At 32.1% G+C, this 24,357-nt stretch overlaps 1 protein-coding gene and 1 long non-coding RNA gene across 8 annotated transcripts in view; one reads left to right on the plus strand and one right to left on the minus strand.

Moving 5' to 3' along the window:
• The window catches only part of Shrm (shroom), a 689,404-nt gene that overhangs the window by 637,011 nt on the left and 28,036 nt on the right, over positions 1-24,357 (minus strand). The gene's annotated exons all lie outside the window — the stretch shown is intronic.
• Positions 1-24,357, plus strand: part of LOC141449287 (uncharacterized) — a 239,914-nt gene that overhangs the window by 212,572 nt on the left and 2,985 nt on the right. For 3 of the 5 annotated variants that reach the window (XR_012455430.1, XR_012455429.1, XR_012455432.1), the window contains 5 exons: positions 10,675-10,783; positions 13,422-13,652; positions 14,001-14,297; positions 15,663-15,849; positions 23,786-24,321. This is a non-coding gene — a long non-coding RNA (uncharacterized lncRNA). Of the gene's footprint in view, positions 1-10,366; positions 10,483-10,674; positions 10,784-11,955; positions 12,109-13,421; positions 13,653-14,000; positions 14,298-15,662; positions 15,850-23,785; positions 24,322-24,357 lie in introns of those variants that run through there. The other 2 variants (XR_012455431.1, XR_012455433.1) reach the window with 2 other exon arrangements.

Consider the following 24,357-nt stretch of genomic DNA (forward strand, 5'->3'; position numbering starts at 1 on the left):
AAATAGAAATAAATATCAATAAATTAATGGCAATGGTCTGGAAGGATCTGTCATTATGAAAAATATTCTTTATAAATCCATTACAAAAAAGGAGTGGAACAGATTCCAAGTGCTTCTCGAGCGGTTGAAATGAAATAAAAATAAAACTGAGGAATTGTAATTGGAATATCAATATGGCCACTTTATTGAGAGGAGAATCATTTTAATTATATTGAAAATTACTTCGTTCCCTAAATAAAGTAACAAAGTAATTGATATCAAACACTCATAAATATACTTTCACTTTAAACTTTCAGAGTGGTCCAAAAAATTGAAATAAATTCTATTCTAATATTATGTAGAGAAAGTACAGTTTAGATAGTGTAAATTAAATGACCCACTCGTAGGCTCTTTTCCGTTTATTAAATACTCTCTGAGCTACAACTATTCAAATAGAGGTAACTGTTTAAATATCACAAAAATTTATTATTTGTTCAATGAACAGTATATTTGTTTAATTCAATTGCTCACTATCTTATTTTGACGAGCTCAAAATTCCAAAAGTTTGTTAAAACTTAAATTTTATATTATTCATTTCGTGTTTCATTTCAGAACTAATCAGAAGTAGAAACGAAAAAAAAATTAACAAGAAATTAGGTTTCGGCCGTGATCTTAATCAATATCCTCAAACTCGACACAAGAATTTTCTGCTAACTTTGTAAACTAATTAACCTACCTAAATATCTGTTATTGTTATTACTTTTTCTGAGGAGAATTTCTTTTTAAAGTGGTTTTTCCAAACTACAATTTTTAGCATTCCTAAAAAATGCCTCTTCAAAAATCTTAAACATTCTCTACTTATTCAACATCGATTAATATTAAAAGCTATTATGACATTCCAAATTAGATGAATAGTGGTTAAACGTAGTGTTTGAGTTAACATAAGCCATTACTGTTTAAACATCATCACTTACGACTAGCTCATAAAGCTATCTAAAGTAAAGTGATTGGCTATTTTTTCAGGCGGGGCTTAACGTCCTACTACCAACTAGGTGTCGTGGACGGGGCATAAGCACATACTTTACTCTAAACAATTTTTTCAAACAAATAAAAAGTAGCTATATGCGGAATTCGAACTGGCGATCTCCTACTTACAAAGCCACGCGCTTAGCCACTATTTATTTGGCTACGAAGTCTTTATTGGGCATTAGCTTCTAAGGACAAAGCTACTAAATTTATCTTGATCTTATCGGCAATATTAATTGAAGGCCAATCACAAATATTCCACCAACTCAGAAAATCTGCAGCTTAAATTAAAAATCATTCATATTAATCCCACAATAAATACATTATCTCACTCTAAACAAATAGCACAGGCGCGTACTCACAAACACACATATTTACTCACACTCTGATCAGCTTCCATATAATTATTTTGAGTGGGATTCTCAATATTCTTTACGCTCCATTAGACCTAATCCCATACTCAATCTAAAACCAGATGTCTAAACTAGCTCCATTAGAGATTAAAAGTTATTTAACCGTTATCCTGTATAGACAGAGAAAATGTCGCCAGTTCTTTGCGAACGTCCAAAATCTTAAAAAATATAATTTAAAAAAAAAAGAAAGTGAAATAGACTCTCGAAATTGTTGAAGAACTTTTCTCTCTTCAGCCAGTCTTCACAAATTGGTAATAGGCACAGCTCTAATCTGTAAGCACATAGGATTTAACAAAGCTCTCAATCGATCTACCAAGATCTAGTTTTAGTATCAAAAGTTAAATAATACCCATTATATAATATAAATAATTTTAACAGTGCTCTGTTTTTGAATTTTAGATTTTCCTCTGACTGTTTTACAATTCCATACTAAAACCCGCCTGGACGTAGGTATTGAACTGTGGGGTTCAAAGAAAAGCTCCAATCTTCACAGAATTCAATCTCTTCAGTCTAAAATTCTCCGCACTATCGTTAACGCTCCAAATATAACTATCCACACAGTCCTAGAAATTCCGTTTGTAGGTCCAGGTTGCACGAACTTACTATAAAAGTTTTCATTAGAACTTGCACTCTTATTCCAATCCTCTTCTCCGCCATTTATCACCTCATCACCATCCAGATCATCCTCCCAGACGATTAAAACGTCCAGTGGCCTCGCGATTTTCTCTCTTCTGAAGAGAGTAGCTAATCCAGGAGATGACTTAGGGAGTGTTATCGCTGGGTAACTTCACCCCTCAATTAGTGGGGTTGTAGTGGTGTCAGTTATTGTCATTGTTACTAATAGTGCATCTAGCGCTGGTGTAACTTGACAAATAAATTTTTTAAAAAAGAAGATTTTCCTCAAGTCGAGAATAATTTTTGATTATAGATATTTATCATTCTCTAATTTAAGAAATTAAGTTTTTTTAAATTACAATATTTTTTTGTAAATAGTTGATATTTTATTTTGGAAAACACCATTTTCTGAACTACTGGCAAGAAGATATGTGCTGTCAAATAAAATGAAATTGGATACTGTGGAACGAACTTCTCAAATAAAGCTATCAACATGTAGGTATACCTTTTCCCTTAATTCCAAATAATTAATGTCATCTTTAAAAAAAGGTTACGATTTGAAAAAAAAAAAAAAAAATTCTGAACAAATTAAGTTCAGTATGAATAGTGTAATTGAAATAAAGTGATGAGTTTTCAATTTTTTCAAAAAATGGCGTGTATAACGCCATTTAAACAGCAAAGAGAATTAGAGCGATAATGATTTAAAGTAAATACTAATAATTACAATGTTTCATATATAATGGGTAATGGAAAACTACTTTCGCTACTCTGTTACATATCTACTAAATTGGATAATTGTGTGGCGTGACGTTAGCAGGTATCTTTGACACTTCATACGTACTTTATAAAGTGAATAGTGCAGCGGTTTACTCGCTTTATCATTGTTATTATTAAATAATCACAATGCGATAATATTGCACATTATGATTGTAATGTAATTGAAGGTGTAAATACAATGTTTAATGTCTAGTATTGGAGATGAGGTGAGGTATTGGAGGGGAATGTTTGAACGGTATACAAGCAGGGGAAGTGCAGGGAATTTGAGACCGGTTTGGAGAAGGTGCATACAGTGGCGAAGCCGGTCGCAGAGGCTACTGTCCTCCAAGCACCTCTGTTCCATGGGTCAAGGCTAGTTCGGCCACAATTCTTCCAATCCGGCAATACTGCCACTGGCTGCGAACGCAAACATAACCCCAGTAAGTGCGCAAATTGTCAGCACTTCTTTACTGAAGTCAATTAAACAACTCATTTCTTCGGCCAGTTCTCTTGTTCTTTGGCCGACTAACATCATACTTATCTTTACTAGGAACTCAGCCGCAACAAATATACCACCATTTAAAATGGAATGCAAACACTATTTAGAGATTGCAATACCTCAAACAACTAGTACAACTTTACCATTATAGTTTCCTAGTACGGCGGCAACCTCTTTCATTTTTTAAAATAACGTATTTTAAACGCAAGCATAGAAAAAGTACCAGCTGAACTGAGGAAATATTTGAAAACTTCCTTTATTTGTACCATAAATAAATTTAAGTATAATTAAGATCAATTAATGGTTAATAGTTACTTAAATTTATGTTGAAGTAATTAGGAGTTCCAAAGGGAAATAAAAAAAATAGAATTTTCTACTCCATCTTCAGATGTATCCTTGCTAATAGTGCTGAGACCTAGTCTACAATCCTGACGTTAGTGGAAGGATTAGTGGAGGTGTTTGCAAAATACAACGCGGGATAGAGGAGGAGGAATAGAGAAGGCCAAAAACGGTCCTCGCGAACTTCCCACTAAGAGCTGTCTTGACGATGATAAATGGTGATGCTTACTTGCAAAGCCATCTTCACCTAACTGGGTTTACAGACTCTTCACTTTGCACATTTTTCGAAAATGGGGAGGTTATAAAACGTTCAAAGCGATGAATGGAAGGATTCGCCATGAGCTGAGGTACGGATAAAAAGAAGAAAAAGAAATGGGATTAAGGATAGAAAAGAGAAAAGGAAAGAAGGAATGAATTTAGTATGATCACCTTAGAAGGATACCTCCCGAAGATAGCCAGAAACAGTAAGAGTCGCCCCAGGACAACTAATGTGTGAAGAGGAAATGGCTGCCAGAGACTTAAAGGCTTGAGTTGCCAACTTTGCAGGATTTGCAGAGAAGTTTTTTACTGTAGCACGAAAATCGCCATTTTGTAATTTTTAAAAATTTGTAGAAGGCGCGTCAGCATTTAAGGTTATTGGTAGGTACCCAGAGACTTTATCGGTTCATTCTTACAGACAGCTACCCATTTCCGGACAGTGAACATTAAAAAGCTCCTAAGAAAAGAAAATCCAAGGGATTTGAACCCGGGTCCTCGGCGGATGAATCCAGTACATTAACCACTGTACTAATCCCTTCCCCAGTAAAGTTAAATAAATTAATTTTTGTTAGCTTCACTTTTAAAATTTACCAAATCCCGCAAATATATCGCCATAACTTCTCTATGAGCGTATGTTACACAATGGAACCATGCAACGTTAGTAAACGTTTAAATAAAATTCAGATCTAAAAGGAAATTAAGATCTGAGATGACTTTCTTTCGGATTGTCCCGGGGAATCCCAAGCAATTTTAAAAGTTATTTATTCAATTTTAAAGTAAGTTATTTCTTTGTTAATATTTAAACTGAAATTAAATTGCAACTCAGCAAGCAAATAGTTTGACAGTTAATAGTAATAAGCAAAGTTTGAGAGACATTAACACGAGCAGTTTCAACTCGGATCACTATCTCAATTTAATAAACACCCTTTTTACTTATCTAATTCTCTATCTTGTTCGAACAGTGGCTGGAAAATGCGATTGATGTTTATAAACATTCATGACGTGTAAAATTCGTCAAAGTAATTTCTCTAATTGGGTTAATTCAATATTGGTAAGCGACATTTGATATTATATCAGACTTCTCCAAAGGAAGTGTCTCGACGGTACAGAATATGACGAGTTGCCGGTCAATATTGTACAGGGAGATCAAGGTTCAAATATACTTAGAAACTAGCTGTACAAGTTCGGATCTCTGGTCGAGACAAATTGAGTTCTGGTCTTCTAACTTAAAGTTGAATGCCCTCGATTAAAAAATGGAGATGCAGGAAACGCGCATTATACTTGTGATAGCTTTTAGCTCACTCCTATGTTAAATTTTTCCTCCTAAAGAGCTTCACTTCTAAAGAACTTTCATGAATATAAGTAATAAAAAGGTAGTTAAAGAAAATTGTACGCAATAAAATAATAATAAGGCTTAAATTGGTGTAGAAAAGCTACAATTGCCCAATTTTTATGCATGATAGGCGATATTGTCGTGTTATATTAGTAGCAGATGATCGAAGTAAACAACTTTGAGTTGTAAATCTACAAGAAAATGTTGGCTTTAATAAGAGATAAATCAACCCGCTTTTTTACTACTTTTTCATTTAACTTTTTAAATACCCAAAAAATAGCCCATAAAAAGATGCATTGTTTCATATAATGTGTCAGATTATTTAATATGATTATAAAATCACTACAATCTCCAATATATTATAATAATGATTAATTCAACAAATGATTAACATATATTATTATTGTGGGCGTCTATTGTGATACAATATGATAAAAATAACAAATAAAAAAAAATGTTTCTAAAGATTGTGCACCGTATTGTACGGACAAATCATAATATTTACTGTGATCTTTTAAACCGATAAGGCGATATTGATAGGCAATCTTTTAAACATCGCCTATAACACGGATTAGTTGAATATTTAATGGTATGATGGGCTATAGAACTTAAGTTTAAGCGAGGTTATCGTTTTATAGAAATTATAAATAACCATAAGGTGATTGTTTTGTATGGGCGATGGCTTTTTTTATTTTTTTTTAAATCTAAAGAGCGCTAAAATGAAGTTATGTTGGTTTTATGGCTCACTGAAATTTGGAGATCATTTTTTTGTAAATTTTGAAAATTTGTACGTATAAAATTTGTTTTACACGAATAAAACTTCTTTAAAGGCAGTTATTTAATCTGATGCCGATTTAATTATACAGAATTATTTCTAATTATTATTTATTTAATAATTTTTTTTATTTATTTACAACCTGTACATATACATATACATCAGTAAATGTGTTCTTAATTGAGTTATGCACAGATTGTAGGCTGAATCCTGGTGGATCCAGCGCCACAATCGGCAAGGCATGTGGAGAGGGGCCAGCCAATGCTGGAACTCTCTAGAGTTTGTAAGGAAGTTTAGGAAATTGATAAAAGGTCGCGGGGCCAACGTCCTTTTAAGCGTCGCGGAGGACTGTCGGGATGGGCTGTTGTGGATAAGGTTTGTGCTGTTGGATGTATGGTTAGGCTATTATGGAAATTAAGGAAGCCGAGAATGGATTAGGTCATTGACAAAAGGGGATATTGAGGTCTGTTTGAAGGGTTAAATTGGATACATAATAAGGGAGCGTTGACGATATGCCGAAGGACTTTAGATTGAAAGGATTGGATTCTTTGGATGTTGGAAGGTTTCGCAGAGCGCCATAGGTCCAGATGGGTCTTAGTAGTGTTATTGTATAGAGTCAGTTTGTTCTGAACATTCATGGCTGGTCTCTGCCCTAGCAGTCTTCGTAGTTGTCCGTACAGTCTATTGAGTTCTTGCCTTTTCAGGGGTGGGTTCCATGTAAGTCGACTGTCTAAATACAGTCCTAGGTAGCGTACTTGTGTAATTAATAATAAAAATCTTTTTGTTTTAAGTTCAGATGAGACAGCTTGCCCATTAGGAATCAATTCAAAATGATTATGGTTATAAAATCACGAGCGGTACTATTGTTTTGTAAAAATGCAGATTCTAGTTGCACCCTATCATATAATTGTCTTTAAAATTGAAGTTAGCATCAATTAAAATCGACGCTAATGGTCTAAATATCGATGCACCAAAAAACAAAAAGTAACAACTAAAATTCACGATGGTTATGACACACATAAAATGCGTATTTTGTTATACAAAAAAAAAATGCTATATATTTGGGAATGCTACTTCATTTAAGTTGGCCTCTCTGATTAATCTCATCTAAATAGTTGAACTTACTTAGCAAGTTCTCAATAGGAGGGATACTGGCCTTCAGAACCATGCACCTTCGCCAATCGTGCCCGAACGATGCCGTATTTTCCACTGTGCACTCACTGTTACCATCCCTAGGATAACGTCCGTTATTTGTTAGATTGGTCAGCTTTGAAGCTCTTAAGGAGTCGCCTCTCTGCAGGACTGGATTCACAGGCTGGTCCCAGTAATGTAAAGTAATCGCCTATGGATTCATGCGGGACTTAACGTCCTCCTAACAAACTAGTATCGTGGTCTGAGTGCGGAAGGTCATCATACTTTATTATTTAATAATTTCCTAAGAAATAAAAAGTATTTTACTAAACTAATAGGAACACGAACTGAGAATCTGTTCATACTAGTCCGCACTCAACCACTAAATCAAACTGTTTCCTGAAAGGTAAGATCTGTCCAAAAGTAAGGAGCTTGGATCGCTTTACTTATTTTTTTTATTTGTATACAGACATCAATATTGCAATAAATATTTTGCAAAAACTAGATGCAGAGTAACTGAAACAAAATAAATATTTATGGGATTTCATTAATATAGGAAGCTTTTTTCTTTAATTCGGGCTATTTTCGGATCATCCTCCTTCTTGATGTTCAGTTAATGGATACATCGGCATCCATTTCAAAGTTGTCTTCACATACTGTGCTGATTAAATCAGTCTGTTAGTTGTTCAATAACTTTTGACAAAGTCTCTACCCAAATACAGTAAACCAAGCAAAGTAGATAAAAATCTGAATTTTTCCAGAAACTAAAAACAGATGTAACGCATCGCAGCTGGAACTTGCGATTGGAAATGAAGATACAGAATAGAAATAGATCATTTTCACATAGGCAGTGATATCCTTGAATCACATTAAAGCACTTTCAGCTAGAAAGGTCAAACAGAAATGCTCAGCGGTCATGTAATAATTTGCATGTTTACGAAATGCTTGCCTCTGGCTTATAAACTCTATTTATTCCACTTCTTTTTTCTATTCCATTATTTTGTATAAAAAAATATGATTGATTGGATTAAACGGCTCATAAGTTTCTGAGTGTTTTTTTAAAAGGCGGAGTTTGAAGCCTTGATAAGATTTGATTCTGAGTTACTTGACTTACACTTCATATATTAGCGAAAAGTTTTGCTTACTTTGAATGGCTGTCAAATATCCACAGCATTTCAATCTTGATATTTTCTGGACAGTTTACTACCAGACAGTTAAACTAAACTTTTTATCCAAGTTTATTTTATTTCTGCAGGCTTGTGAGAAAAAAATGTTCAGACTCTCTTTTTGAGCAAAACTGTCCCCACTTCATGGATTCACTTCTGATCTAATAAATATCACTAATTTCTGCTACTTATTGAACGTAAGTAATCCTTTTTTTGATGAAATTAAAACTATTCGGTATAAGGGTTGATCGTCAAAAACTGCACGAAAAAGAGTAACGTTAAAAACACTCAACTTTAACCATATTTTTCTCTATTTCTATTAAAGATAAAATTCCCAAATTTTCTCTAAGATAAATAATCGAGAGTTATTTTTCGAAAGTAATTTTTCCCAACACCGCAGTTTTAATAGATTTTGAGAAAAACGTTGCCAAAAATGAATAAAAAATGGCGTTTTTAGGTATTACTCTTATTCTTTTGGTTGTTCTTATTGTTGTTGTTATCTTTATTGTAAATAATTACCGCCCTAAACGCGTGAACCAATATTCAAGGGTTAAGATCCCTTAAATAGGATGGAGAAGAATCGAATTACAATGTTAAAAAATACAGGGGTTCCTAGAGCGAAGGAATCCCTGGGGCAGGCTATCATTCAGGATGGTTTTAAAATACAGAGGACCTGAGTAGTTTACCTATTAGACAACTGAGAAGAGAGACCAACGATGAGATTTATGAAAAATCCCGGAGGTAGGGAAGAATTTGAGCTCCTTAGTGTTAGTGAACGTCTGCAAAAATAAGTGGAGATAGTTTTTGGCGAAAGCACAATAACATCAACTTTTTTTTTGTAAAAAGCAAAAAAATTAATATTCAAAACTAAGCAAGTAATAAAAACAAAGCTCATTGTTAGCAAGTCACGAACATATAAAAATAAAGCGTTGGAAAAAGTTTTGAGAAGTCCTTTTTATTTCACAAACAGTATCTGCTACTTAAAAACCGTAGTGGTTGAAGTTTTCACTTATGTAAACACAACAAACATGAAACATGAAACTTAACACTTGAAACATAACAGCTCCACGGTGAAGAGAAACAAGATTTCAACACTACATGAAATTATTCATTAAAATATGTATATAGGTATATATATATATATAACTATTTGGTTACAACATCAAATTCTACACTACAAACATTCAACTACAAAATGTAGTTTATATTATTATTCTGAAAACATGGAAATTAATGGTGAAAAATGAAAACAAACAGCACTTTCACACAAACGTATCTCTCGCTGGTTCATGTGAAGATACTGAAAGCCAGAGTTCCCTAGTTCGGAGGCTGCCCCCACAATGGGATATGGACCCTTACAATACGTGACCCCCATACATTCTTACTTACATGACACAAACGTTTTACGTGATCTGAATGTTTCAAAAGAAACAGAAAATTATGACAGTTTTGGATAAAAATATTTTTTACTTGAGGTTCATAAACAAAAGTAAAAAAATTGCATTGAAAGCAACTTATTTTATTTAAAACGATTATATCTATTATTTTCTTCAAAATTTTTGTAATAAAATATTGAGAAGGTGTAAATCTTGTATTCTCAAAATGAGGATCGCAGCTCAGATCAGGTTAGCGGAGGTGAAAAGCTTACATTTCCCAAAATGGAAATAAATGTTATTCAACTATTCAAGTTTATGTTCATTATATAAATTTATATAACCTAATAAAAGAAAAGATATTTTTTAGCATTTTTATGTTTACTGCCGAATTTGCTGAGTGCATATTATTGTACATCTCAGTAGCAGGTCAAGGCAAGAGGCACGACTCTCCAAGAACCTGCCGGTAACTAGTCGCTGGACCTTATCCGGACCAGGCTAGGTCCCATGCCGATCCACTATCGCTCAGGGCACGACTGGGTTCTCACCAGTTCCTAGGCAGGTAATGGCTGATGGAGCAGGAATGGGTCTAATGATTCAGAATGATTGGTACTGTTCCGCCATTACGGAAATTAAATTTGAATTTCCCGGGCATGTGGCAATCCTGTTCAATCGTTTATTAAAAATAATAAGGCTGGCCGTGAGCACAGTAAGGGTGGGAGTCAAGCCCTATATTTCCTTTCTGCATCATAACAGTTCAGTTAAAGTTGGGTTCAAGCTAGCGAACAGTTTACGTTTAATTGTTAGTACCACCATATGGTAAGGTGTTTGTCTACAATATAGTATGACCATACTTTAAATTTGAACTCACAATTCCTTGAGGCGCCAGTTTGATTTATTTCAGCCAACCCCTACTTTATTAGTTGCAACATATTTCGCAAGATGCCTGCTTTGATCTCGTTTCAACCACTCTTGGGTTTATAAACTCATGATAACTTACTTATGTTGCAGTGCTGAATGGAAAGCCTAATCGCCAGCTAAGTGTAAAGGTTCCCGGCTAAATCCTTGAGCTCCTTTTGGTTCCTCATCCTTCCAGAGTCGCCTAATCCTACAGCTTAAGGTTAGCCTTCAATTTATTCTATATTAATGCTAGTCTATAATTTGAAATCTGATAAAATTTAAAATCTCTCCAATTATATAAATTATATCTTGATTTATACAAGTTATTCTCCAAAATCCTCCAGGATGGAATAGTACTGAATCAACCCCCTCCCAGTTGCAACAAAATTGATTTTACAATCAACTTAATTTGAATTTCTATATTTCTATTGTGCTACTGCATTTTTTCCTTTCATTCCACAATAATTCTTTATCTTTTTTATAAAAAATATCATACTAGCACTTTCATCAGTAATGCAAATATGCAATAATACGTATAGATTTGTATAACATAGATCTGTAGATATATCTATATTATGCTGAGTAGTGTAATAATATCAAGGATCCTTGATTGTATAAACAAATTCCAAGAAGTTGTCGTTGGATAGCGACACTTTATATCCAGCCTCTACACCGCAAGGTAGATGAGGTGTAATTCTAATCTATACGAATATGAAGAGTAAAGGTCACTAATCTGAGGAATTTATTCTGCATCAAAGCTCCAGGAGTTACAGGAATGCAGCTTCAATTGTTTTTACAAACATTAAAAAGTGACTGCATGTTGCACTTAGTGCAAACAATTACCGCAGAAGTGCAAGGAAGAAAGGCAGGCACTTCTCTGATTTTCATCTTCTAGAAAATTTATATCCATCCACCTTAATGTATGTAGACACCAATTGTATGCACTGTTTATTATTCTAAGACGTAAAGCTAGAAAATAAATTATCGACAATATATCGTCCCGACAGAAACATGATAGCAATGTGGTTGCCATTATGCTGCACATAGGTAACTCTTTTTTCGCTTAGAAGACCATACAATGTTCATAAAATTTGAATAAAGTTTTCAACATAGAGTGCAACATCTGTCATAACTGACGTAACTAGATTGCATATTGCATTAGTGATGAAAATGCTAATATGATATATTTTTTTTTTCTAAGCAATAAAGAATTATTGTGGTATGAAAGGAAAAAATTCAGTAAAACAATAGAAATATAGAAATTCAAATATGAAATTCAATAAGGCAATAAATCAACAGTCTTGTTTAACTGTTTTATAGTGTGCTAAAGTAGACTTACACAGAAACAACAAAATAAATAAACATGAAACTAGTAACTAAGAGTCAGCCATTTTAGTAAGAATGTAAATTTGTTTATGACCACATTCTCTTCCAATAGTCTCTTTCTCCTCGAAACTAGTATAATCATGTGGTTTTTCGATTCTGATTTTTCGGCGGAAATATTAGGTGTCACCTTAGTTCGAAAAATGAAGGTTTTCCAAATTAGTAAGTGTTCATGTTTTCAACTTTATTCAAACACGAAAATTCCGAGAAAGTTCAAATTTGATATTTCGCTTGAGGCGCCGCGAGAAGTTGGGGCAATAAGATCTTGGTGAAAATTGATCAACCGAACTACCACTTCATTGAGAGGATTTTCCAGGTTTTCGCTTTTTAATTTCGAAAATGGTTCCATAAAGGCAACATATATAACATTGAAGTTCATTATGTTTTGGTAAAGTTTAAGTTGAAATAAAATTTAGTAAAATGTGATAAAGAAAACAAAAATCGTGTCTACATTAGATATTTTTACTACGTATCTCGTACTCGTCGCCATATGGAATGTTACAAACAAGCTGATTTAATCTTGATTTTTCACGAAAATACAGTTTTATGGAGAAATAAAAATACTTCTTAGAAGTGAGAATATCAGTAAAAAGGCTAGTCGCAGAAAGTTTCAAACGTGGTAGAAGACAGGCCACACCTACCACTTAGGCGGAATGAATGTTGAACATTATTGGCGTAGAAGGCACTGGACTCTTGAGGAGTATGAAACTACCAGAAATCCTGGGCAAAAAATCCGGCCTGGGCGATATAATCTCATTCCACCTCACTACGCTTACAAAACGGTTACTTAAGTTTAGCGCTAACAAACTGAAGCCGATCTTGAGAGCCGCTGTTCTCGCCAAATGTTGCTCCTGGGCTGATTTGAGAGAACCCAATAGGTCGACAAATGCTTTAAGTTCGACTTCGGTGAACTTTGCCGGATTAGATTTTTCATGACTTGTATTATAGCAAATTAAAACGTTGCAGTTTGCTACTGACCGTTGTGTAGAAGAGAAATATTCTGAATTAAAGCAATTTTATAGTGCTTAATCTAAAATTAACTTATATCTTTCTCTGGCTGATTCGCTTGGCACAAGAGGCCAAAATAAATAAATTAAATAAAAATTTAAATGTATCAGTACCTCGGAGGTATACAACGCTAAGTCCATTTTTTCAAAATTTCTTTTTTTAATGTTTCTAATACAAAATTATTGTTTTTTATTACACAACCATCTATTAACGTGCATCTATGTTACTTATTATCACCAAAGATTTAAGCAAAATATCTCCCGTGGACTTATAAGTAAGAAAAAACCGCGAAAAAACTCTTTCATTTGCTCTCCTGTAAAAAATTTAAAATGTGACATAGTGTTGTAGACCTCCGAGGTACTGATATTACGAATTGATTAATTTTACAATCCAAGAATTCTTTTGCTTAGTTCTTGAATAACTGGTAAAACAGTTGTTCATCTTTTCTGTTTTAATCATTTTTACAGGGACGTTTTGACCCTTTAAAGTCAACATCAGCCGAACAACTAATCACTTAAAAATGCGCATCTGATAAAAAGTGTATTCGAAGACTTTAGTAAAAAGAATACTGAGATACTAAAATTAATCACCGAGTGAGCAAAAAGTTTGTAAAACAGGAACATTGAGGAAACAATTAGTGGAATCTTGGGAAGTCTACGTAGTTTTTAAAATATTGTTGAAAAGATTCATAAATTCATGTAAGTTCAGGTTTTACTATCGGTAAGTTTACTGTTTTAATTGCTACAAAAGGAAGTAGGTTATGGTCAGATGTTCAAAATTTTATGGTTAGAGACCCATTTTTCGAAAACCACGTTTTGTTTGTTAAGTGAACTAACTGTTTGGTAAGTTTTGGTTAAGCAGCGACGATAAGTTACTTTATTTTCCTTATGAAGACCAAAGCATTTTTATAATTTTAACAGTCATCAGAATATTTGAAAATATCTGATAAAAAAAACTGTATGTGTTTAAGGGAAGCTATAATGAACTTTTTATTAAAAAAGTGTCTTTAATGGAATTATAAATAAGACCTTTGATTTTTGTTTCAGACTAATGTGTAAATGCTTGACATTAAACAGATTCTTTACGCGTCATGAATAAATACATGAATACCCTCGTCGAATACGAGAATCAATCATCTTAAATGTGGTTGTAAAGTGTAAAAAAGAATACTTTAAAACAATGTGATTGTTTTTGTTTGTTTCTTGGCAATAATAAGAGATACAGCATCCAGTTAGTGCAACCACGTTTTCATCCTTCTCACGACTTAAGCAGTACAGCACGTCTTGTGACGCAACACTGATCTGTTACTCCAATCCATCAGTTGGTACACTAATAAGTTCAAGGTAAGTCCATTGCGAGAAAAATATTATTACTATTATTGATTTTTTTAATAGAACTATTGTCTTTTTGAATCCAGTTATCTGACCAGTCTGCAGATTCCCAAACTTTTTTCATCTACTCCCCCCTTTTTCAAAAACCAAAATTACTAGCCGTTCCCCTGCAAATATAGATTTTTTGTGCATCTTGAAACTCTATGAAATAACAACTAAATAATGTCTCGACATAGAACTGCATTCTTAAAACAAGATCGCCTAATGATAAAAAGGAAATATTCATTGCGCATAACCAAATTAAAAATTAGTTTAGTGAGAAGGACGAATTTTGTACAGATTTTCAATTTCTCAAAGCAATTTTAGAGATTTTGCGTAAATTTTAACGCCAAAAAAGAATTCAAAATGTATCTAGGCATTTTCATTTTTATATCTTCATATATTTGATTGAAGATTAATGGAATACATCCAAATGTTGGTAATGTGCAAAACTTTTTCATCTTTAATGAGGAAACTGCCTAAATTCTATTCGTCCTAAAGTTTGTTTATACAGAAAAAGTTTTCTCATAAAAGCAGAAATATCACTTTTTTGTTTCGATTAATTCATTACTTCAACTTGAGGCTGCAGATTTATTTTATATGTTTGTTAAATAAGTTATAATTTTTTGAGTTGACCAAAGTAAGTTTGTAAAGCATCGAATTTGAATTAGTACTAAATTAATATTGATGACCAACAGACATCAAATAAGCCACAAACTAATGACTTCTGTTATACGACAAATTTGCTTTTGATTTTGTTGACAGATTTCAGTGGCTTACTGAAATAATTTCTTTTCACTAAGATTTCAAAGCATTTCCATTTTATAGAACGTCTTCTGATTAAACCTGAGCCTACCACCGTCCCCTGAGTCGTTTAATAGCCCCGCCCAGTTTTAGGGTTAAATGTAGGGAACAAATTCTCACTTTTCCACTTTTCTCTTTAACAGACTATCACTGATGGACTGAACTTTGAAACTGCACATATTATGCAGATGTTCATCTTTACACAAACCTGAAATTAATTAATCAAACAAACTTTCACAAAATACAAAACTTGTGTGAATTATTCTTTAGTAACTTCGTTTGGTTTCTCTTTATTATTCTCTATATCATTTGTTCCTCCCATGCACTTGATTTATGATGTTGAACGTGCGCAATTTCCTAATAAATAATTCCTAATGTAAGGCTTTAATCCAGAAAAGAAACTTCTTTCTTCAGATAATTTAATCTACTTAATTTTTCTCTAAGAAATACTTTAAATGTGACCAGTATTTAAAAGTTATCATTATAAATTAAAGATGCTGCCTAAATAAAGTTTTTAATTTTCGAACTTTTTAGTTTCAGAAATCAAATATAGTTAGAGTAATGGATGCACAAGTTTAAAGAGAACAGATTGACATTTTCCTCTTAAAGCAGTTCTATCATGAGAAATTTAACAATGATTAAAAATATTCAACTATTGAATTAATAGAAGCAATCAGGTTCTAAATGATAGCGTATTGAGTGAAGACATGTTCTTATGAAGGTAATTTAAAGGATTTAGAAAGTTCTAGAGCTTACTAAAGTTTAAAAGCAGTAAGAGATAAGTAGTGAGGCTATAATGATAGAACTAGTTCTTGGTGTTCAAGGTCGCTGCCAATCTTCTTTCCTTTTCTCTAACTCTTGTTAGAGTGGCTGGTGTGCTTAACGGGTTCACAGCCAACTTCCAGAACCTTACAAAGAAACTATACAACTGTAATACCACGAATGCAGATCATTTTGTTGGTCATTTTGTGTAAATTAAACGACTCCCTTGTTTTTACGATGATATTGCTCAAGTATGCGAATTGCACGAATGCGATTGTAAAATTGGATGCAAGGTTTGATTAGAATAATCTATCTATATAAAATACAGAATGGGTATTTAATTGAATAATTTCAGAGCACTCAAACTATTAGTCTAAATAAATTATTTATGATTAAATTATTAATGTTAAATAAATCTAAAGTTGATAAAATAGATGCATTTATTTTGCGTTCTAGTGCATCTAGTATGGAATCGTAGCGGTCGTTTAATCAAAAAATTACCGAAGAATAGTTATTATTGCGTGAAAGGTATTTAATTAAATGATTGGAGTAAAGTATTACTTATTTAACTGCTAATGTTTTATAAATATTTACTTTTCAAAAAAGAAAGTTTTTATTTTATGAATTTTTATTTATTTATTAAGAAAAAAAAAATATTTTCAATTCAATATCCAGATATGATGCAAAAGATATTACAGGGGGGGCCTGCCCAACTCAATTCCCAGAGGTGCCCTTAAACAAATTTTAAGGAAACAATTTAAGGTTACAAATAAAAAATTAAAGATCTAAATATGCCATTAGTAAACCATGTTAAAGAAAATTTTTGAGTAAGTCTCAAAAAATCCTTGCTGTAATATGGTCGATTTAGATCAAAACCTTATGGTCGCGATCCCAAACACCTAGGCATCAAATTTGAACGCACTGTGATTTTCTGTTTTTGTGTTACGGTGGGCGGTTCCCGGCTATCTTTAAAGTTACTCTTAAGGTTTGATTTTTGTTTTTGAAGATAATAATGGCTTTCTCTTGGAAGCAGGTAACAATTACATACAACCGTTATACAGATTAACTTCATTTTGAAATTAGTTTAACATATATTTTTTTAATTTATTTTATGGAATGAAAAGTTGAAAAATTAAAAACAATAATTATTTACTAAACGATAGTAACTATGGTAACGCTTTTCTTAGCGTAAGTATAATCTTCTGTAAACGATCGAAGTAGAGCTCAAATTTACGTGAAATAACTCTCCGATTAAAATAAGAAAAGAAATTGCAAAGATGAAGAAATTCCACCGTTTTCGGTTGTTTTTAGGGATCTTAGAACTTCATTTCGTAAACTTCTTAAAGGTAAGATATTGGCTCATTTTTTTCTTAAGGTTTTATTCCACTTCCAAATTTTTTTTTAATTTTTATTTTTTGAACCAGTTAAAAGATTAGTTGATGTCTGTATGTCGGTGATGGTTTTGTTAAAATCTGTGTGGTCGTCTTTTATTAATGACATTGTGACGTAAATAGGTAACATCGTTCTACTAGGTTTAGGTCTGTCCATAGAGTAGAAATTGAAGAGTATAGGACTTATTGCTTCCTGAGGCAGGCTCGCGAGAATTGTCAAGTGCTGTTAATGTTATTGAATCATACCCAGAAAGGTAGGTCTTGTAAAAAGGATCTTATGTTTTGATTAATGTAATTAAGAGCGTAAGTCCACCTAATTTTGTAAAGTAGTTGTGCGTGTCAGAATCGTAAAATATATCAGCTGAATCAAGAAATATAGTTGCTGTGTACTTTCTACTTTATTCATGATATGTTCAGTTACCCGCTTAACTTGATGTTATTGATAAATGCGAAAAATAAATAATAAATGCGTAAATGTTTGATGAGATTGTATTTAGTGAGAGTCAGTCAAGTTATGTAATAGTTGTAACCAGATAAAGTTGTCCAACCCTAATTATTTAATTTAATACATAAATATCCACTGCTTGAATTACAAGTGATTGTCATCAGGAGCACTTTATGTCGGTTATATTACTCTTATAACGTTTTCGTTTTTTAACTTTGTCTCACCCTTCCTATGAAGAAGTAATAAAATCGTGCAAATTTTCGATATGCCAGAAATGAATAATTTTCGGATCTTATTATAACGGAAATAGTTGGTACAAATCCTTCTATGTGAACATCTGTTTCTTTGTACAAGTGCTGAAATAAAATTAGTCCTACTTCACAAAAAATAACTATTATTCCCAATTTTCTGTTCACCCTTAATTATTAGTATGTTAATATTCGTATTTGTTAATTAATATTTGACACATCTGCGAAGTTGTTTTTACTGATCAACTTCAATTTAATAGCTCCCAATGATGAAAGAATGTGCTGTGCAGTTCAATAAATTTTTTTAAAAAAAGTTTAAATTTGTGATAAAATAAGTTCTGGTGTCCGCGGATTGTCTAATACCTTACATCTAACCTTAGGATATATTATTTCCTTGGCGATTGCATGTTAGGTCACTTCACTTCCTCTAATCTGCCAAGTTTGATGGGGGGCGCAGGCTTTCCCAATGTAGAAATAACTTTCTCTCAATTTTATAATCACCATGTCCAGAAATATAAAGCAGCAATTTGAAAACAACTAAAATGAATAATGTATAAAACTGACATAACTCGATGCCATAAACACTAAGCAATAACGCTGGTATAAAAAAAAATGTATGATAACAAATAACTACAAATATAAAGCAGAATAATTAGTACAAGAAAAAACAAACCACCAGATAATAAATATTTCGTTTGAATGTTTTGTTTATCATCTTTTATCATACTCATCTACAGAATTATTTTAATTAAGTTTAGGCTATATCTAAAACATTATAAATTGTCATAATTCGAACAACAAGAGATGCTGTGGTTAACAAGAGATTTCACTTTTTGGATGGAAACAACATTTTAGTAATTATCTAAATTTTCAGTTCTTATTTTTATTTATCTACTTTTAACCTACAACAATTTTTTGAAAAAATTATGGTGGCTAATAAATATGACTAGTTTATAGCTGAGAATTTCACTATAGACAGTTTATAAAAGAAGACACTGTCGCCTATATCGTCGTGGGAGATTAATTGGAAAGTGTGATGAGGTAATTTGGTGAATCTAAGGATTATGATGATGTTTGAGGAGGGAGTGAAATTAGTTATAACGCATTCGGATTAGGTCATTGATGAAAGGAATCAGAACTTCTACAATAATTGCGGTTTTTCACCTTATTTTGTGGACTAAAATTGGTACTTTTTCCTAAATTTGTTACCAAATATTGGCCGAAATGCTGCAAAGTTACAGGAGCCTATTGAGAGCTGAACATCAATAATTGGCACCTTTTTTTAAAAATTTTTTGTTTTACAGTCATACATACACAACTTCATGAACTTTTTCGTGAATAATTTTTAACGTTAATATTGAACTTTTCTGATTATAGTTCTTTCTTTGGTTTAAGTGTTTTTCGCAGCAAAAGTTCAAGTTGAATAAATACTTCATTAATCTTAAAAATAAAAGTATAACATAAACCCAAACTTTTTAAAAACAAAAGTTGACTTCTATCTACCCTTGCTTTTTATTTTAAGTAATTGTTAACAGATTTGTTCACCAATTTCTAAAAAAAAAAGATGAAATAAACTAGACTGAAATCAACTTTAAAGAACCAATACCCCGCTTATAACAAGATAGTCGCTTGCTTTATATAGTCAATTTTGATTCAAATTAGAATATTGTTTGCTTTAACAGCATACAAAGAAGTAATGCTGATTATAGCCATTTTGGGCTAACAATTATTTCTTCTTCATCTTAACAGTGAAGTATACAAATTTAAAGGTAATTTACAGGATTATTTTACTTTGCATTAAACTAATAATAATATTAACAGTAATGCAATTCAATAAAATGACCTTTAACTAAAAATATAACAAACCAATAGTAAATAGAAAAATTTGTCACTGCCCACTCAGTGACCCTTCTCCTAAGAATCGTTCGCTATGTAAACTATAGGTTTATGCCCACGTTGAATCTTGAATGCGTCCAGTGCACTCTATAGGCTGTAGGTGGGTACTGTTGGCAGTGCAATAATGTAACAATGATTTGACTATCTGGTCCCAAATATGGCCTTACATAAATAGTAATTTGTGGATATACTTCTTTTCCAAAAAATAAAAGTAAATAAATAAATAAAAAAATTCTATAACTACATCCCAATTTTCATTTCTTTTTAAACCAATATTTCACTTTTACTCACTTATTGTTTACTGACAGAAAACACCACCATTCTTTTATGAAACACAAAGTATAATAAATTTTCTTTCATTCAAATTGTTCCAACTTCTAACAAGTTATACATTTTGAGTAATGACTTTTGATAGTTCTATGTTTAGCATTCTAGAAATTTAAGAACTAGAAAGAAAGGTTCTTGGGATGTTAGTTTCATAAAAATCTGATGGGAAACTATAACATTTCTTTTTAAATTAACTAATAAATATTCACTTTTTTTTTTAAATTTTATTTTAAACGATGAGTATTATTCAGAACTAGTTATTGTCAGAAATGCCAGAATACAATTGTTTGTGTTTAGTGTTCACGGCTATCAATAAAAATTAATTTGTGATTTTAACTCTTAACTTTTGGTTCAGAGTTATCAAATACCAGAAGTTTGTTTTATTTTATTAATTTTTATTGAGTAATTGAATCTTTAAAGTGAGTAGCACCTTTTGTCAGCTTATTTTATTAAATGTTTTGAATTAGGTTTCTAATTATTAGGTTCTTAGAGATATTGTAGAGGTAGTGAGAACGTATGATGTACAGAAGAGGCACATAACCACCCTCTCTACAGCAGTATGTTCTTGGTATCTTTCAAATGAAAGATCATTGTATTCATATGAAGTTATAGAACTAAAGAGCGCAGATTGTTTAATGAAAATCAGGTGTCATTTTCTAACTAATCTCAACTAAATACTAAAATACTAATTATGGGTTTAGTAAAATGGTAAACTATCAGTAAACCGATTTTGAGCAAAACCTTGTCACGTCTGCTTGAAATTTCATTTTTCGTTTTTAAATCAGTTTGGACACGTACACACACGGGACGTATACGTTTTAAATCCGTTTTCGAACAAATTAGGTAAATAAGCAGTAAAAGTAATTAACATGGTTGCATTTTCGCTTGTTAAATTTTGTCTCAAAACTTCTCACAACTTTGGTTCTCAACTAAAAGTAGTTTTAAGTGTAATGCTAGCTTTTACAATTTTTTTTTTCTTCAGACCATTTCGTACGTGGTCATTGACAGAAACAGTACACACGGGAAGACCGTCTCGTAATCTAATATCCTTACATATAAAACATACTCTTCTATGTCAGTACGTAGCTAGCATTTCTTGTGTGACTTTTCACTTTGAATGCAATTCAGAGCAACGAGAGCAAAGTCATAAATCTTTAAAATTTAGTTAAAATAATTTTTAGAATTTGCTCTGTAATCTTCAAAGTTTTACTTATGCACATTTTTGGTAAATTCCTTTAGTTCTGAAACTAAATTCGTTTGTTAAGTTCTACACCCAGATATTCCGTGTCTAATATAACAGGGTTTATCACACGTCAACATAGAGAATTATTACAGCTTTAAACTTTAGAATCGAATCCTTTATTATAGGGTTGTTGGAAACATTTTTTTGGAAGGAAGAAACGTGTAAGTGATGTTTACTGGCCGAATGTGATTGAAGCATTATAGGCCCGCCGGCTGGTGGTGATCACATCTTTGAAAAAAATCAAAACTACCGAATTCTTCATACAAAACATATATATAAATATATGGATCGTGTAATCTTTTACCCATTGCAAAATGTATTACTTTTTTTTAAAGTCTGGAAAGAAAATAATTTAACGCATTTATATTTTCGGCCAACGTACAGTTGGTAAGATCACGCTAGACTGTGTAATGCGGTTAATAGCTTGCTACGCTGAGCCGCAATAAGAACGTTTTGGGAATTTATGTATTCAAATTTATATACTACGGAAAAAAAATCATTTGTACAGTAATTTACTTAGGCTTAAGTTAGAAGAATAAATAAGCGGGGATTGCTGTGCACGGTTCAACAAGAAGTGCTGATATTTTTACATCTACTTCTTTTAAAGGGAATTATTGTGATCAGTGCGGAACTGGTAGTTAGAGTTTCTGAAAATTTCCGTATTGATTACCCCGTTGTACATACTCGGAATTTAAACAATTCAACAATTTTAATTCTCACTGTTATTCAACTGGCGACAGTACCGTGCAATTAAGTGAAATAGTACGTTGTAGGAGAGCCAATCTCAATCCTTCTGGGACTCAACTGAATTTGCCACGAAAATTAATTTAATTATTATTAATTTATAATTTTCAAAGTAAAAACAAAAGATAATTTATCAAATTCAAAGACACCGCGGAAGTGTCTTTTTTAGAATATCACGGAAAACTGAAAAGCTATTCAGAAAATACGATCCGCCATTTTCTTTAATGTGGGATTATTGTTAATGATTTAATTTAACGCTCATAAATAATGGTAATTTAAAAATATAACCACTTTCTTCAGGTGTGGATTAACCTTATAACGAGTTAACAGTGCATCAAGTAAAGAAGTGGCTCCACATAAATTTTCTAAAGTAGAATTTACCATAGTCTATTGTCTGAAGATGTAAATCCGCAAATTTTGTCGCTGAAATAGAATTCCAAGAGAGGTCCACACATTGAATAATCCAACTCAAAGAGCAATGACGTCCTCCAATGGTCGTAAAATCGAAGGAAATCTAAATGTAAATATTACCGAAAGGGGATCACTCCTATAAGGACTAAAGATAAATGACGAGTTCCACTTTTTAATTACTCAATTTAGATACTTTTTTTTCTACCATTTCAAAAAATATTAACCAAATCCGAATTTTATTAATTGAAATTTCCCCTAAGTTTTAAGAGAAAATAAAAAGTATAAGATTTTCAAATATTACAGTGAAATTCTTTTATAATTCCCTAAAAAAGTTCAATTGAAGAATTTGGAACGAAACGGCTTCATTTAACATCAGTTTGATGTCTGACCAAAATCCATCTTTTAAGCAATAACAGTCAATTCTTCAACAATATTTTTGAATGAAAAGATTTAATTTTGTACAACTGATTGACAACAATCGACACTCCGTTCTAGTTGGTTACAGTTTTTTCAGTTATGTCTATCACTTATTCTGTTCTGTCAAAAAACTATGAGAAAATGTTTAGATAACAAATTTAGACTGATTTTATCTTTTATTTAAATTATTTTAAAATAAAATCCAGAAAGATCAAAAAAGGCAAATATCTAAGGGGTGAGGGAAGGAAATTGTATCAGTTTGATTTACTTACACTATTGTCACGAAACCAAGAGTTTTTTTGTTTTCTGCGATTACATCATTCGTTACAAAATCGTAGATTCCCTAGGGCTCAATATTAAATAGAAATGTCGTGTCGTTTGTTTTTGATAAAATCTTTAACGATAAAATGGATAAATTGTGGACATAAATTATCCTTAAGTAACTGACAATCCTTCAACTAAATATTGCTGTAACGATGGTAACATTGATACATAATGGCCAGTAAAATTGTTTTTTTATGACTGTTATGTACTGTTTAATTTGTGTAGCTATCGTGAATTATTATTCTAGGAAACATCGTGTACAACTAAATTATTAACATTTTATTACTTATATTATTTATTTATTTATTACTTTTTCTATAAAAAGATAACATTTGAAATGTATTTATAGATAACTAATTTTCTCCTTTATTGCTGAAATACGATTTTTTTAAAATAACTATTGTGTAATTTTGATTGTAGTATCTTTTCACTTAGTTTTTTGTTTACAGGAAATTTTATTTTGAAGGGTTTTGGGAGAATACCAACTGGTACTTTGGTCTGATAGAGTTTTGAGAATTTGTTTTCTAAAGAGAGAAGTTTGAGAAGACTATTGGATAGAATCGGCGAAGCTCGTGGATTGAACATGGCGATAGAATACCCTTGACGACAATCTTTTCCAAAACTGATACTCTAAAGAAGGAAGCTGCAAATTATTTCTAGAATTAATTAATTTATGGTAGAGGGTCAAGGTTCACCCGAATGATGTATTCGTCGAAAAACCAAACAGAGACCTTCGCAGCTGAAATCAAAAAGATTGCTACCAAAATATTTATAAAATACCAATAAAGAAATTCAACTAATATTTATGAATATGATGTGAATAAGGTTCAGGAGCTATACCAGCTGATGGTATAGCTTGTGAGACGGATGGAAGTCAGGTTACCAGAGAGGACATCAGCGGTCAATGCAGCCTCATATTTAAAATTCAAGTTACTTTAAATGTTGTCTAGTGAGCTACAATATTAGATCAGCAACAATAATGAAGGTAATTTTAGTTTTATTTAGAATATATTTGCTAATT

This window comes from Rhodnius prolixus, unplaced genomic scaffold (assembly GCF_049639745.1).
Source record: "Rhodnius prolixus isolate KJV_2025 unplaced genomic scaffold, Rpr scaffold_2, whole genome shotgun sequence".
Taxonomy (NCBI): domain Eukaryota; kingdom Metazoa; phylum Arthropoda; class Insecta; order Hemiptera; family Reduviidae; genus Rhodnius; species Rhodnius prolixus.